The following is a 14,978-nucleotide window of genomic DNA, read 5'->3' as shown; positions in this document are numbered from 1 at the left end:
TACATATAGAAATAAACATATATATTTTTAATGTTTTTTTAAATTTATTTTTGACAGAGAGACAGAGCGTGAGCAGGGGAGGGGCAGAGAGAGAGATGGAAACACAGAATCTGAAGCAGGCTCCAGGATCTGAACTGTCAGCACAGAGCTTGACGCGGGGCTCGAACTCGTGAACCGCGAGACGATGACCTGAGACGAAGTCGGCTGCTTAACTGACTGAGCCACCCAGGTGCCCCTAAACTATATATATATATATATATACTTTTTAAATTTTTTAATGTTTATTTTTGAGAGAGAGAGGGAGAGAGACAGAGCATGAGTGGAGGAGGGGGCAGAGAGAGGGAGACCCAGAATCTGAAGCAGGTTCCAGGCTCTGAGCTGTCAGCACAGAGCCAGACTTGGGGCTTAAACTCACAAATCACAAGATCATGCCCTGAGCCAAAGTCAGATGCTCAACCAACTGAGCCACCCAGGCACCCCGTATATATATATATATATATATATATATATATATGTATTTTAAATATTTATTTATTTTGAGAGAAGGCATGCTCACGTGAGTGGGGGAGGGGAGAGAGAGAGGGAGAGAGAGAATCCCAAGCAGGCTCCATGCTGTTAGTTGTTGATCTCACGACTGTGAGAGCATGACCCGGGCTGAAATCAAGAGTCATACACTTAACTGACTGATCCACCCAGGCACCTCCAAAATAAATATATTTTAAGACAAAAATATAATATTAAACATTATTTTGTAACTTTTTCCCATTTTTTAAAATATCTTGAATATCATTCTATGAGTGTATGGTTAGTTCTATTACAATAACTTTTATCCAATATACTATTCTGTCAGCACAGAGCCTGAGGCAGGGCTCCAACTCACAAACCACGAGACCATGACCTGAGCTGCAGTCGGATGCTTAACCGACTGAGCCACCCAGGTGCCCCATTTTCTTCTTAAACGACTATATCATTTATTCTACCAATACCCTATTGATGGACATTTGGGTTAATTCCATTTTTTCTAATATTTTTCTTACTAACAATGATGCAGTTAATCAATGCAGGATATCATGCAAACGTGTATACACAAACATGCACATCAGTGGATAGCAGCATTCTAACTAGCTATTCCTATAGCAAAACCGTGGTTATGGTCCTAAATCCCTAATCCCCCTAGATTTCTATTTCCCGATTCTGATTCTCTAGCATTTCTGCCATTCTATGAGCTACTTTATATCCTTCCAATAAATTCCTTCAGTATGTGTTGTTTGTGATCAGGAATTCCAGTGAGATATGTGTATGTTATGAAGTAGAAATCAAAGTGGTAAGTGTGGATTTTGATGATAAAACAGAAGACCTAAAAAAACAATTCTTGTTTTCAGAAGAGATGCTGTTTTCAGTCGGGTGCCTCAGCTTTTCAGTGTGGGGAAAGTCAGTGGGAAGGGAACTTGCCCACCCTCAAGGCAAGGATAAGTTTGAAAAGCAAGTTAAGAGACCCCAGGGAGCCTCTAAAGTGGATACTGAAAGTTGACAGAGGATTCAAAGATAAAGCATGTGAGGATCACACTGATTCTCAGTGGATGGTGTCAGGTGCAAAAAAGAGAGAATCAGAAGAATATTATATCATGCACCTTAATAAAATTCAAGAATAAAATTATAAAGATAGACTAGGTTTTTCTTTAGTAATCAGCCCTACACATAAATAAATGAAGGTAGCATATAATTTAAAAGCATATGTAATGTGGAAGTAGGGTGGGTGCTGAAACAGTCATTACAGAGTTGGGCAGAGCAAGCAAATTGTTGCTTCCGACCTGAGTGATCTTGGGCACAGGATGTGATCCCTCTATAGGCTCTGTTCTCATCTGTAAATGCGATGATAACATCTCCCTCTTAGGATTATGAGGATTAAAAAGTAGAGCACCTTGCATAGGGTCTTGTATAAGTAAGGTACTCTATAATGTTTAGCTGCTATTATTACAAAAGGTTCTACGTCATAATGAATAAATTATTTCATGAAAGGGAAAGACATAGTTGAGATGGGATATTGTCTTAATAATTGAGACATAATAATAATTGAGACATAATTGAGATATCATATTGTCTTAATTAAGTGCCCTAGATATTTCTGGCTCTTTGACTCACACACTTTTTCTTTTAAAAAATGTACATTTATTCTTTCATTGTTAAATATTTAATGATAAAATACTTAGCATTATAAGTTGTTTTTTTTAGCTAAATGCATTTGTGTAATTGTTCTTTTTCCTCATGTGGTTCTTCTGCACTAAGGTAAAGATAATTGACTGTGGGAATTTCAACTAAATGCTTCCTGACATCAAAACAAAATACAAATTAGAATATGGTATCATATGACGTGATTTTTGTTCATTACTTATTGCTCTGCTCAGTTCTCCTTGTATTGAGCTAATTCTAATGAGAATTCTGGTAAAATTACAAATGTTTTCAGGACTCCCATGTTAACATGGTAGTTACCCAGCATTTCCTGATCTGCTGTCTCCCAACTTTTTATTTGCGTGTTGGTTTGTTCATTTATTCATTTACTTTTTCATTCAACAAACAATCAGTAAGTACTAAGCACAAGAATCTTGCTAAGTACTTAGGATAGAGCTATGCATAAGAAAAATACAATCCTTGCTCTTTAGAACTTACTATTAAATGGAGAAAGTAAACATTTTAAGATCAATGAGATCATATAACAGAGGGAAAGAAAGACACAGTATAATGCCCCTCAATACAGTATTCCTTTCTTGAAATCACTATTTTCATATTTTAGGTATATCTACTTACTATAACCACTATATATAAAATCAGTTTAATAATATTTTTAAATTTCATAGGATCATTATTCTTCAGTTCTGGGATCCATATCATGAGGGAAATCAAAACCTGTATCTCAAACTAAGCAGCCCCAGTCCCTGATCCTCCACAAATTAAGATGAAACTCTCCTAACTGCTCTGTTCTCTTCAGATCGTAACCAGACCCACCCCACCTCTAGACTGAACACCTTCCTGTATCGCCCTCAAACTCCTGACTGCCCTTCCTACTCTGGGAAGCCACGCTGGTCACTTGCATGTGCATCACATCCTTTACCCCACTGGTCATTTAACAAATGAGCCACCGGCACTCAATACTACCTGCTAAACAAAACTTCATCTGGTCTGGGTTGGTAACTGATCCACTATGATTCAGAAATTATCACCCTTGTCTGTGTGTCATTTATTCTATCTATAAAATGAGGGCATTCATTTTCAAAAACTTTAACGGTGAATTCAGTTAGTCATATCACCCTAACTCATATTTTTCCATTTCATTTATGAAGATATCGAAAAAAATTGCCAAATGCCTTGGGAAAGGCCAGATACATTGTATTTGTTTGTTAATACTAGTTTAATTATTTTATTTTACTTATTGCATCCCCATGACTTATTTGCTTTTTGTAACTGGAACTTTGTACTTTTTGACTGTCCCTCACCCATTTCATCCACTTCCAGCCCCCCACCTTTGGCAACCACCAATATGTTCTCTGCATCTATGAGCTCATTTTTGTTTTGTTTTGTTTTTAGATTCCACTTACATAAGTACACTCATACAATATTTGTCTTTCTTCGTCTGTCTTACTTTCCCAGCACAATGTCCTCAGTGTCCATCCATATTGATCAATGGCAAGATTTCATTCTTTTTTGTGGGTGAATCATACTTATGTGTGAATTATATATAGAGAGAGGGACAGGGACAGGGACAGGGACAGGGGCAGGGAGGCACATTTTCTTTATCCATTAATCTATTGCTTGGCACTTAGGTTGTTTCCATTTCTTGGCCATTGTAAATAATGCTGCAATGGGGGCGCCTGGGTGGCTCAGTCGGTTGAGCGTCTGACTTCGGCGCAGGTCACGATCTCACGGTCTGTGAGTTCGAGCCCCGCGTCCGGCTCTGTGCTGACAGCTCAGAGCCTGGAGCCTGCTTCAGATTCTGTGTCTCCCTCCCTCTCTGCCCCTCCCCCACTCACACACTCTGTCTCTCTCTCCTTCAAAAATAAATAAACATTAAAAAAATTTTTTAAAAAATAATGCTGCAATGAACATGGGGGTGCATATATCTTCTCACATTAGTATTTTCATTTTTTCTGATAAATATCCAGGAGTGGAACTGCTGGATCATACGGTAGTTCTATTTTTAATCTTTTTGAGGAACTGCCATACTGTAAGAGAGGGCTCTTAAAGAAAGAGCATCATATTTTGAAATTAGACCGGTTATATACAGTGAGCTCTAGGTTGCTCATCACTGGTCCATATCCATTCTGTCTTTGACTCCTACTATCTATCCATCATGTCTAAAGACAAAGTGCTTCAGGTAGAGACAAAAGGAATGACAGAGTCCTGAAAATGGTGCCTTCTGGGGAGAAAGGGGTAGTAGTAATTTTTCCATAAAGTCCACCTCAGAGTTGTTAGAATATACATTATATTTCAGCAAAGCAGGAAGCAGGGACAGGAGAAGATGCCAGATTATGTCCAACAGACTGACACTAGAGGAATGCCTCTTGAGCACTGAAAACTATGGAGGCCGCGCATACCAACATGCCCTCTAGTGTAGTGCTGATAGCGGGCCATGCAGCAAACAAACGTCTATGGACTGACAGTGGCCCTGTTGTACTTTTCCATTTTCAAGAGTGAGTAAACAGAATAAACAATAAATAGTGTAGGGTCTATTTAAAAAAAAAAAAAAGAAAATGCAGCCCAAGAAAGGGGAGAAATGCCCTATGGGCTTAGGCAGGAAAGGTTGCCTCCCAAATCAGTTCTCTGTAGGAGACAGAACAAACGTAACTGGAAAAAAAAAAAAAAGAGAGAGAGAGAGAGAAAAAAGGACTTCAGCTAAAACCCAGCCAAGATGAAAGATCAAAAACACATATCCATACACACACATACAGTCTAGTAATCCAAACCTGCACAGAGCAGAAACGACCCCATGGAAAATTGACTGAGGACAACTGAAAGGTACAAAATTAGTCAGTCTACATTTGTTCATTAAAAAAACACTTACTGAGCACCTATATATGTATATTACAGAGATGTGGAAAAGATAAAATGTTATCCTACAAAAACAGGTATTACAACAATGGGGGGAGGTGGAGGAAGCCAACAAGAACCAAAAAAATCTAAAAAATGAAGCAGAGGCAAGAAAGATGTAATAGCTTCAGCAGACAAAAAAAAAAAAAAAAAAAAAATCAAAACCTCTGTTCCCCTAAAGAACTTCTCTAGTTGAGATTAATGATGACACCCCAAATTCCGTGTCTTGTGGCTTTTAAAAGAAACAAAATTTATGCTCTCAAAGCTCATTCCTATAAAATGACCTTAACAAAAACAAAGGATAAAAGTCAAGTTGCCTTTGAACTTCCACAAAACTAAATGTCATAAGAACATAGACAAAAACCTACAGAGTTCTGAAAGTCTATAACTTCATAACTGAATCTCTAGCAAACATATTTGTGTGTGAACAGATTGTGTATGCTTACTAAAAATCGTATGAGACGAGACGGAATCAAACCCACAAAGGTTCAACAAAATAAATGCTAAAAATCAGAAATAATTCTTGAAAGGATGCCTTGTTATTGTTGGTAGGACATGTGGGAGGGTAAGAATCTACAATTATAATTAACTCATACAGGAATAAAAATAAATAAGAATTCAAGTTAAAAAGGAAACCACCCCAAAAATCTCCAAGAAGAGAGAGATAGAAATAGCAACAATAGAAGCAGAAACAACTGAATCAGAAAAGTAAAAGAAAAAGAAAATCTCTGGTAGCTATTTGGTCCCTGTTTCTCCTGGTGATAGACCTGTCTGCTCTACTTCCCACCCCACCCTACCCAAAGGGCAGAACATGACCCAGGCGTGGCCAAAATATTCCTTCCACTGCCTTGACTACAGCAGTTGGCTCACAAGTGGATTGTGACACCATTAAGCTAATCAAAATGCTTCAACAGCACTTTTCCCCTTAGATATCTTATTTATTTTTTTTAATAATTTTTTTGAGTTTATTTTATTTATTTTGAGAGACAGAGAAAACACAGGAGTGGCAGAGAGAGACAGAAAGGGAGAGAGAAAGAATCCCAAGCAGGTTCCACACTTTCATGCAGGGCTCGATGCAGGGTTCAAACTCACAAACCATAAGATAATGAACTGAGCCAAAATCAAGAGTTGGAGGCTTAACCAACTGATTCACCCAGATGCCCCTTACCTTAGATATTTTAATTTAATTTGGTTTAGATAAAATATTTGGGGCATATAGAAGAAGAAATAGAAAACAATGTAACCAGTTCCTGTATATTTACCACCCAGCTTAAAAAATACAAAACAACTTAAACAACCCCCTTGGTACATCTCCCTGATCCCATTCCCCTTCGGGTCACACTGATGGGAATATTACTTGGACAGTAATTTGGCAGTATGGATCTAGAACTCTTAAATGTTCACAACCTCTGATTTACTTCTGTTTCTGGAAATCTATGTTAGCAAGATAAACTAAGGGTTTTCTCTGAGACATTATTAAAAACATTTTAACATCTCTGAAATTGAGGTGTTTTTACAACTGAGGAAACTTTACCCTAAATAGTAGGTTGTTTTCCTTCCTTTTTAATGGTATATAAAGTATATGACTTATAACCAATGGCTTCTTAGATTTGACGAAATGCAGTACATTGTATGGCTATGAAAATGTTTGCAAAGAATGTGAAATAAAATGGAAATGTTAAAAACAGCATTCCATATTATGGAACTGTTTAAAAGCAAACAAAACACAAATACACAAAACATACACATAGAAAAAATAATTTACAAAAGTTAATGGTGATGGTTTCTGGGTAGTCGGTTTATGTATGCTAAATTTTCTTTTTCCTTCAGATTTTGGGTTTTTTTCCCAAACTTTGTTTAACAGGCCATGCAAATGCTCTTATAATGGAAACATCTTCTCATAAATGATATTTTTCAATAAGTGAACAACTAACTGTGTTTTAAAGTTCAAACTGTGGAATATCTGGTCACCATGTCTTTTCAAAGCATTAGTCAAACAAATATGATTTCTGTTACTTTGGCTATGAAATTTTCATAAAGAGTAGAACTTGGCTCAGATTCTGGAGAGAAAGCCAAGAAAAATTATTCAGCTCTACTTCCAGAGAACTCAGGCCCTGTAGATTTTGTAGTAGATTTTGGCAGCATTCCCTTTTCTGATACGTGGTAAAATGCTTCATATCCCTAACTTACATGTGAGTGTTGTTAAAGATGGCCCTGAGTCAATCACTCGAGTGAGTCATCTGAACATGTTCAGTGATATAAGTGGAGAGGAGTGTTTATAGGGGAATGAGAAGGGGAAGCTAGGAGAAAAGGTCATTTGGGACATTCAATTTCCTTGTTTTTCATTCCTTAAAATATTTAAAGGGGAATAAATGTCTATCTGTAGGGGCTAATGAGCATTTCCAGGCCTTTATGTTTAACCTCCAATTATACTGTTCAAAAATAGTTCAAAGGTTTCCCGTAAAAGTTTAAGGAAGTGAGAAATTCATCTCTGAAGCCAAGAAAAATCTCAAGATTTCCATAGATAAAAACATAAAAAGTAACCAAACTTCTAACTTAGTGGTTATATATCTTCCTAACTTCATGTACTAATTCTATTTTTAAATCATTCTATTTAATTTAAATTATTCACTGAAAGAAAGCCAACTCAAAAATGAGCCTTCTTTCCTTTCACATGTTTATTTTACAATCAACAATGAGTGAGAGAGGAACATTTCCAACATTCTTTCTTAGAGCTTGCTAATTTAAACTTAAGGCATAATTACCTTCTCTTAAACTAAAAAAAAAAATAAAACTTAGCCCCACATTAAAAAAAAAAACCACAAAAGTTCAGTAATGAGCATTCTTTTATCTGTATTGCAAATAGAACTCACAGACATGATATGATCAAAGTGCATCTATGGCAGATAATTGGGCTAGTAAGATTCATTTTTTTTAATGTATATACATGAGTATATACATCTGTCAATATTCATTGAACTGTTCTCTTTAAATGGGTAAATTTGATTTAACGTATATTTAAAAAATTTTTAAGTATTCCCAATGGTTCTGCTGTATTTGTCATATCCAAGTAGTCCCCTTTCCCCCCACTGACAAAGTCATAATTTAGAAGTGCCTTCACAGAGATAATAAATTACAAAGCATATCATTCTAGTTATGCATATTATGACACCAAATCCATTATGGAGCATATGATATATGTCAAAGTGTTTTCCAATCAATGGCTTCTTTAATGATTCTAGTTTAAAATACATATGTTAAATGTAATTAGGCACTACCATTAAATTTTTCACTTGAAAACCTATAGAAATGAGTGAAACTGTAGGCAATAGAGTATAAATAAGGACTTTGATCATTCTTTTTCTCAGTTCAAAATGACTAAGAATGATTTTGTTTTTATAAGTTTTATTAACAGAGTTTAGGAGAGAGCTTTTCTAAAAGTGGACAATTTACACAGAAATGGAAAACTTGTGAGAAGTTTCTTATGCATCCTCATTCATCTGGAAGCCTTGGTCAGACTTGCATCAGAATAAAAACTCTTTTTTAAGAGAAACCCATGTCCTTGAGAACTGTTCCTTAATTCTAGTGTACTGTAACCAGTGAAATAATTTTAAAAACACAATTAGTACATGAAGGTAGGAAGACACACAACAGCTAATGTATTTGTTATTACAAATAATAACCTACTAGACTACTATTCCAGGAAAAACAACCAGTAACTTCATTCATTAGGTTTATAGTGATGTTTCTGTTGACAGATCCAGGCATTTGTCAGAGCTAAAATTTTCTACATTTATTACTGATTAATGACTGTCAATGAATGAGAATATTATATTAGAATTTCATAATCTCAACTTATAGCAGAGGTCTGAAGCTAGGTCCGTATTCTCAAAAACTAGTATCTGTATTCAAAGCATCAGATCTCACTGAAATTCACAAATGGTTACTCTTTACAACAGAATTATCAAGGGAAACTCAAAATTGACTTTTTTTTAGTCTTTCCTGTAAGCACACACATATTATACATAACAATCATCAAGTTTTGGTTACATATTGTTATTATTAAGACAAGGTTTATAGTTTTTCAAATAAAACAAAGAAAGTATTTCTTGATCAAATGGAAAAGTTGTTCTGCCACTGAAAATCATCTAAGTGCAATCTGCATTCACCGTGTTATTTCATTATATGTGTTTATTACATTGCCAGCTTTTAAATTTCGTACTACAGCACTTTAGAGAAACTCTTAGGACCAGTGTCACTAAACTTAATTTAGATAGACCTAATTTGAGTTTTCCTAATAGGCCACATTTCTTCATGAGTCCTGGTACACTTATGCAAATACATAAAGGTGACACCTTACCTTAGAATGTCCCATGTACTCAAGATACCAAGCTTGTAAACTGCCTCCCCCATCACCATCCCTACTCATTCAGGGCTGCCACTAAGTTATACCAAGGTCTTCCCTTTTTCTCAGAATAGTTAGGCCTATTCTGTACTAATATTGCTTTGTGTCTCACAATTCAATGATTCTTATCAGGCCATATCTTTCTCATAATGAAAACCATGTGCCCCTAAACCCCTTTCCTTTTTTGGGTATCTTGGAAAAATTCGTCAGTTCCATTTCTGTGAACCAAAGAAAAAGTTTAGGCCTCATCCAGTAACTATTTATTAGGTATCTGCTTATGTGCCACTGAGCTAGACTCTAGAAATGGGTGATAAGGATAAAAGCAATGGCTAGAAATATGCCTATGGCAAGGGAAACAAAAATCACTAATCTTAACATGGGATAAGGTCTCATAAAGGGAATGCAATCAACCATGGAAGCTCTCAAAAGTACCTAGAGGGGCGCCTGGGTGGCGCAGTCGGTTAAGCGTCCGACTTCAGTCAGGTCACGATCTCGCGGTCCGTGAGTTTGAGCCCCGCGTCAGGCTCTGGGCTGATGGCTCGGAGCCTGGAGCCTGTTTACGATTCTGTGTCTCCCTCTCTCTCTGCCCCGCCCCCGTTCATGCTCTGTCTCTCTCTCTGTCCCAAAAATAAATAAAAAAAAAACGTTGAAAAAAAATTAAAAAAAAAAAAAAAAAAGTACCTAGAAATCCTATTTATAAGCATCTTTCCCAAAACCCATTCATCTCATTAAATTTGCTTTTCTTCAAGCATTAATATCTAAGATAAATAAAAATAATGTCTTATTCAATAGAATTGTTTTTACATTTAGTTTCATTACTAGACTTGCTTTTCTAGTATTTTTCAGGGTGGCAATGGTTTTTCTATACTGTGACTGTAATATGTCCTCAGGTTATAATAAAAGTCAATCATTTATTGAATTATTTTCCAGGGAAGATGGGTCCCAAATTCCCAACAACCCATTCACAATAAACTTCTGAAGTACAAAATATTTGTAAACTGAGAATGACTTAATCTTTATTGTTATATTTACATTCCTATGGGCTTAAGAAATGGTGCCACCACCAAGGTAATACCAATGACTTACTAGCTTAAAATAAAAAATTATTCTGACAATTGTGAAGCTGTATGCAAACCTTCCACTGGTCTAAGAAGGACCGAGTATGGGAACTTCAGTAAAGAAGAAAAGATGGTTTGTGATATTATCTTTATTTTATTTACTTTTGACTTTAAGTGCAAGATACTGGTCCAGAAAATGTTTCCGAAGATCAGCTGAGTTTCTTCTTATACATAGGTCAAAGGCATTAAAAAAGAAAGAAAGAAAGAAAGAAAGAAAGAAAGAAAGAAAGAAAGAAAGAAAGAAAGAGAAAGAAAGAAAGAAAGAAAGAAAGAAAGAAAGAAAGAAAGAAAGAAAGAAAGAAAGAAAGAAAGAAAAAGAAAAGAAACCACAAAACAAAACCTGTTCTACAGGCTTCTGCACACATAGAGGAAATGCAACACTTTATATAGTATGTCTAGGGTATAAACCCTTTTGATATGTTTACTGACACTCTATTGAAGTTTTCATTTCAGCTAAGTTGTTCTGCCTTAAAGGACTCACTTGAATCACTAAGGACATATTTTTTGATGCTGGCAGAGAGGAAATTAGAAACTTTGCCTAGAATGGTGCACCTCTATGCAATGACTCACTTTAGCAGCTAACAATGTATATTTCCTTCCTCCCACAGAAGAATGATTATGTGTCTTCCACTGATGCCTTTAAAAAGACATATAAAAAATGAGTATACAATCTCCTATGTTAAGGTTGTACAATTAAAGTTTTTCTTGGAATGTGAATACATATTTTATGAGTTTATTTTTCTTTTTTCTGCTGTATTGCTTGTATACATATATGCATCTGGCTATAACAGTTCTTCAGCAGAACAAAAATATTATGTGAGAGCTTGGTATCAGCTATAAGAAAATAACTGTTTTAATCCTTAATTTGAAATCCATGTGCATCCATTTTGTATCAAATGGTAAATTTGATATGTACGTTGTCTAATTTTTACATTCATTACAGATTTGGGGAAAAAATCATGTGTCACTTATTGGATCTAACAGAAGCATTCAATATTTAAATTGTATGTCCTTGTAAATAATGGTATCATTAACACTTCCATCCACTTGGATTATGAGAGAAGGGTGTAATTTATAATAATTGAAGATACCAAACATCACATTGATAATTTTAAATTTAGTGACAATACACAGAAAGAGGTAACTCCTGAATTTTTATGCAGTTGAAAAAGAAACATGAAAAGTGGTATACTGCCACTATTTTATTTTTGGTAACCCTCTGTAAATAAAAACCCATTTCCAAAATAAGATATTCCATGGACACAGAATAGTTGGTAATGGTTCAAGTGCCTTAGGCAACAGAGAAGTATTGTTTTGTAGTTGCTGTTTTTTTAAACCTCTCCTAGTAACAGCAGTTCATCATGCACAAAGAAACAAGGTAACAACACAATTTAAAATGAATGTATAAGCAATAACTGTAAAACCTTTACTAAAACTAAAGTTTACCATATTAATTCCATTTCTATGAACTAGTATAGGTAACCTGGCTGATACTCACCAAATGTTACAGAAATGTCCAGGCTTGTCTAAGCAACAAAAAGTAGACACATGGTGAGGTGCTGAAGACAGCTCTCTCTTGGGCTCAAAGCACTTTACATGAAGTAGCTCTATCTTCCATTTAATAGAGGGTGCCTCCTATTACCAAAGCGTTGCAGAGAAAAGAGTTTCCACAATCCCGTCTTGACTTTCTCTCTCTCTCTTTGAAGAGTAACAGTTACCACCGGAAAACGTTAGCAGAAAATGATCACTTGAACACTCACACAGGGCAGCTGTAAATTTCCACTCTCTTTGCTTGCTCTCAGATTCCAAGCCTCGCTTGTCTCTTAATCTGTCACAGGCAGTTCTGTTTCTGGTCAGACCAGCTTGCTTCTGCTTTCTCCTCTCCCTTTCAAATGCACTCTTTTAGATACATACCACACAGTAACAGCTCCCTCTTTTTCTTCCTCCCTCCCAACTGTGCGTCACAAGAATGTGTGTAAAGCAATTAAAGCTGAGGCAAATTTAAATCTTGCTCCCTCCTCCCAAAACAGTCTAGGGATAAACAAAATATTTTTCTCATCCCATCTTTTCCCTTTAAAGTCCTATAGTCGTTCATGTATGGGGTTCTGTCCACAGATTAAACTGGCCTGACAATGCTGTTTAAAAATGTTTCTAATAAAGGTGTGTTGACAGTGATAATAACAGATTCATCTGTTAATATGTTAGCTTCTCGGGGAAGATGCTGATTCCTAATCATAATAAAAATGTAGCAAGGAAATACTCAAGTATTATGAATTTAATCTTCAGATTTTAAAAAGCAAGGAAGATTTTAGAATTAGAGTATTCATAATTTAATTTTAAGTGTAATTTTGTGGAAGTTTACTGTATTTTAAAATATGGCATATTTTGAAACTTAGAAACAACATTTGTAGTTACAAAAGGGAAAATTACAAAGAACACAGAAACATACAGACCCTGAAAATATTAAGTAGAACAGCTTATACTACTTATGTGTAAACCAAATACAATTACTTTGTTTAGAAGCCCCGTCCATACAATTACTTTGTTTAGAAGCCCCCGTCCCTCCACATATACATACACAAACACTGCTCAGGATGATTAATATCTCTTCAATGAGAATTTATAAGGCTAAAGACTATTATAATACCACTTTTTCATTATTACACATGTAGATTTATAAGGTAAAATACCTTAAAATTATGGATCTCTCTGCAAAAATTGAGAATGAAGAATTAAGTATAAAACTGAGTGGAATGGCTGGTGACAGGCTTAGACAACATTTGTAGGATTCTTTGGAATTAAAGAGGCAATGTACTCAGCTTGGAATACATGCTGGCCTTGAGAGAATGCCAGTCAGGGCCTGCTTTGGAGTTTTCTCTTCTAGTTCCTCAGTCCCAAAGACTTTCAGGTTCTGTCTCCCAGTTTATATTTCCAATCAAAATTCTCGGGCTCCTCTTCTTTTTTTATTTTATTTTTATTTTATTTTTAATGTTTATTTATTTTGGTGCAGGAGGGTGGGGCAGAGAGAGAGGGAGACACAGAATCAGAAACAGGTTGTGCTGAGAACTCAGAGCCTCACACGGGGCTCAAACTCACAAACCATGAAATCATGACCTGAGCTGAAGTCGGGTTGAACGCTCAACCGACTGAGACACCCAGGTACCCCTAGGGCTCCTCTTCTGATGACAGACCTCTCAATTACAGAACTGACAATAGTCAGTAGACCTACTGTATTTTAATCTTAGTCTCTGCAGAACTAAAGCATCCCTAAGAATATGAGCTTAAATAAACTGCAAAGCAAAAATCTACAGGGACAGTTGGGTGCCTCAGTCACTTAAGCATCCAACTCGATTTCAGCTCAGGTCATGATCTCACAGTTCTTCGGATTAAGCCCCGTGGCTTAATCTCTGCACTGAGAGTGTGGAGCATGCTTGGGATTCTTGCTCTCCCCATCTCTCTACCCCTCCCCCTGCCAAAAATAAATAAATAAATAAACATTTTTTAAAAATTATTAAAAAATTTTTTAAATCTATAAATAGATTAAATTGTTTATTACCCTTAAGAAAAAAGCAAATAAAGCTTGGCTTTATTTCTTAATCTATATATCATATGTTTAATAAATATACCCTAATATACATATATTTGTATTCTAAAATATGTATTTCTTAAGGTGGTTCATTTAAAGTAGACTTTTAAACTTAAATATATTATAATGTAATTTGGTTCTTAACACCTAAGAAATAGGCACCAAAGACGACTAGAAATTAGTCTGTCAATTATTCCTTTAATTTGTAGTTTTGTAAAACATAGAGTTTTATTCCCTACTTTTAAAAAATGTTAAATGGAGGGGTGCCTGCGTGGCTCAGTGATTTGAGCATCCAACTCTTAATTTCAGTTGAGGTCATGATCCCAGGGTCTTGGGATCGAGCCCTGTGTCAGCCTCCATGCCGAGCACAGTACCTGCTTAAGATTCTCTCTCTCTCCCCCACTTGCACTCTCTGTCTAAAAAATAAAAATAAATAAAGTGTTAAATGGATATTATCACTAAAGGGTATTGAGTGCCTTGTATCTTCCTGAGTCCAAGATTATACTCAAAAAGTTCTGGTATACCTGAAGATATTCAGAATTTGTAAGGATGGTGCTTAGAATAACTACGAGGTAAAAATTTTTTAAGTCATTTTAGCACTGAGAGACATTATATCAATCTATGATTCTAAGGCACAAAATAAAGACAAGGTATTTAAAGTATATAGTAAGACTGACTACATATGATTATATATGTGTTTACATTTGATTCCTACCAAACACCATTTTTTAAAATGCACACAAAGAAATCACAAAAAGTGGCCATATATTAAGTCACCAAAAAAAGG

At 35.7% G+C, this 14,978-nt stretch overlaps 1 protein-coding gene across 6 annotated transcripts in view; it reads right to left on the bottom strand.

The window, feature by feature from the left end:
* CAB39L (calcium binding protein 39 like) overlaps nucleotides 1–14,978 on the bottom strand; it is a 128,711-nt gene that overhangs the window by 81,508 nt on the left and 32,225 nt on the right. The window contains exon 4 of one of the 6 annotated variants that reach the window (XM_042967235.1): nucleotides 12,104–12,240. The exons of the other annotated variants lie outside the window; for them this stretch is intronic. The gene's annotated coding sequence lies outside the window, so the exon portion shown is untranslated. The remainder of the gene's footprint in view (nucleotides 1–12,103; nucleotides 12,241–14,978) is intronic. 6 annotated transcript variants of the gene reach the window in all.

The sequence above is a fragment of the Panthera tigris genome, chromosome A1 (assembly GCF_018350195.1).
Source record: "Panthera tigris isolate Pti1 chromosome A1, P.tigris_Pti1_mat1.1, whole genome shotgun sequence".
Taxonomy (NCBI): Eukaryota; Metazoa; Chordata; class Mammalia; order Carnivora; family Felidae; genus Panthera; species Panthera tigris.
Note: the sequence above shows the minus strand (reverse complement) of the source record. Positions and strands in the feature narration are given on the sequence as shown.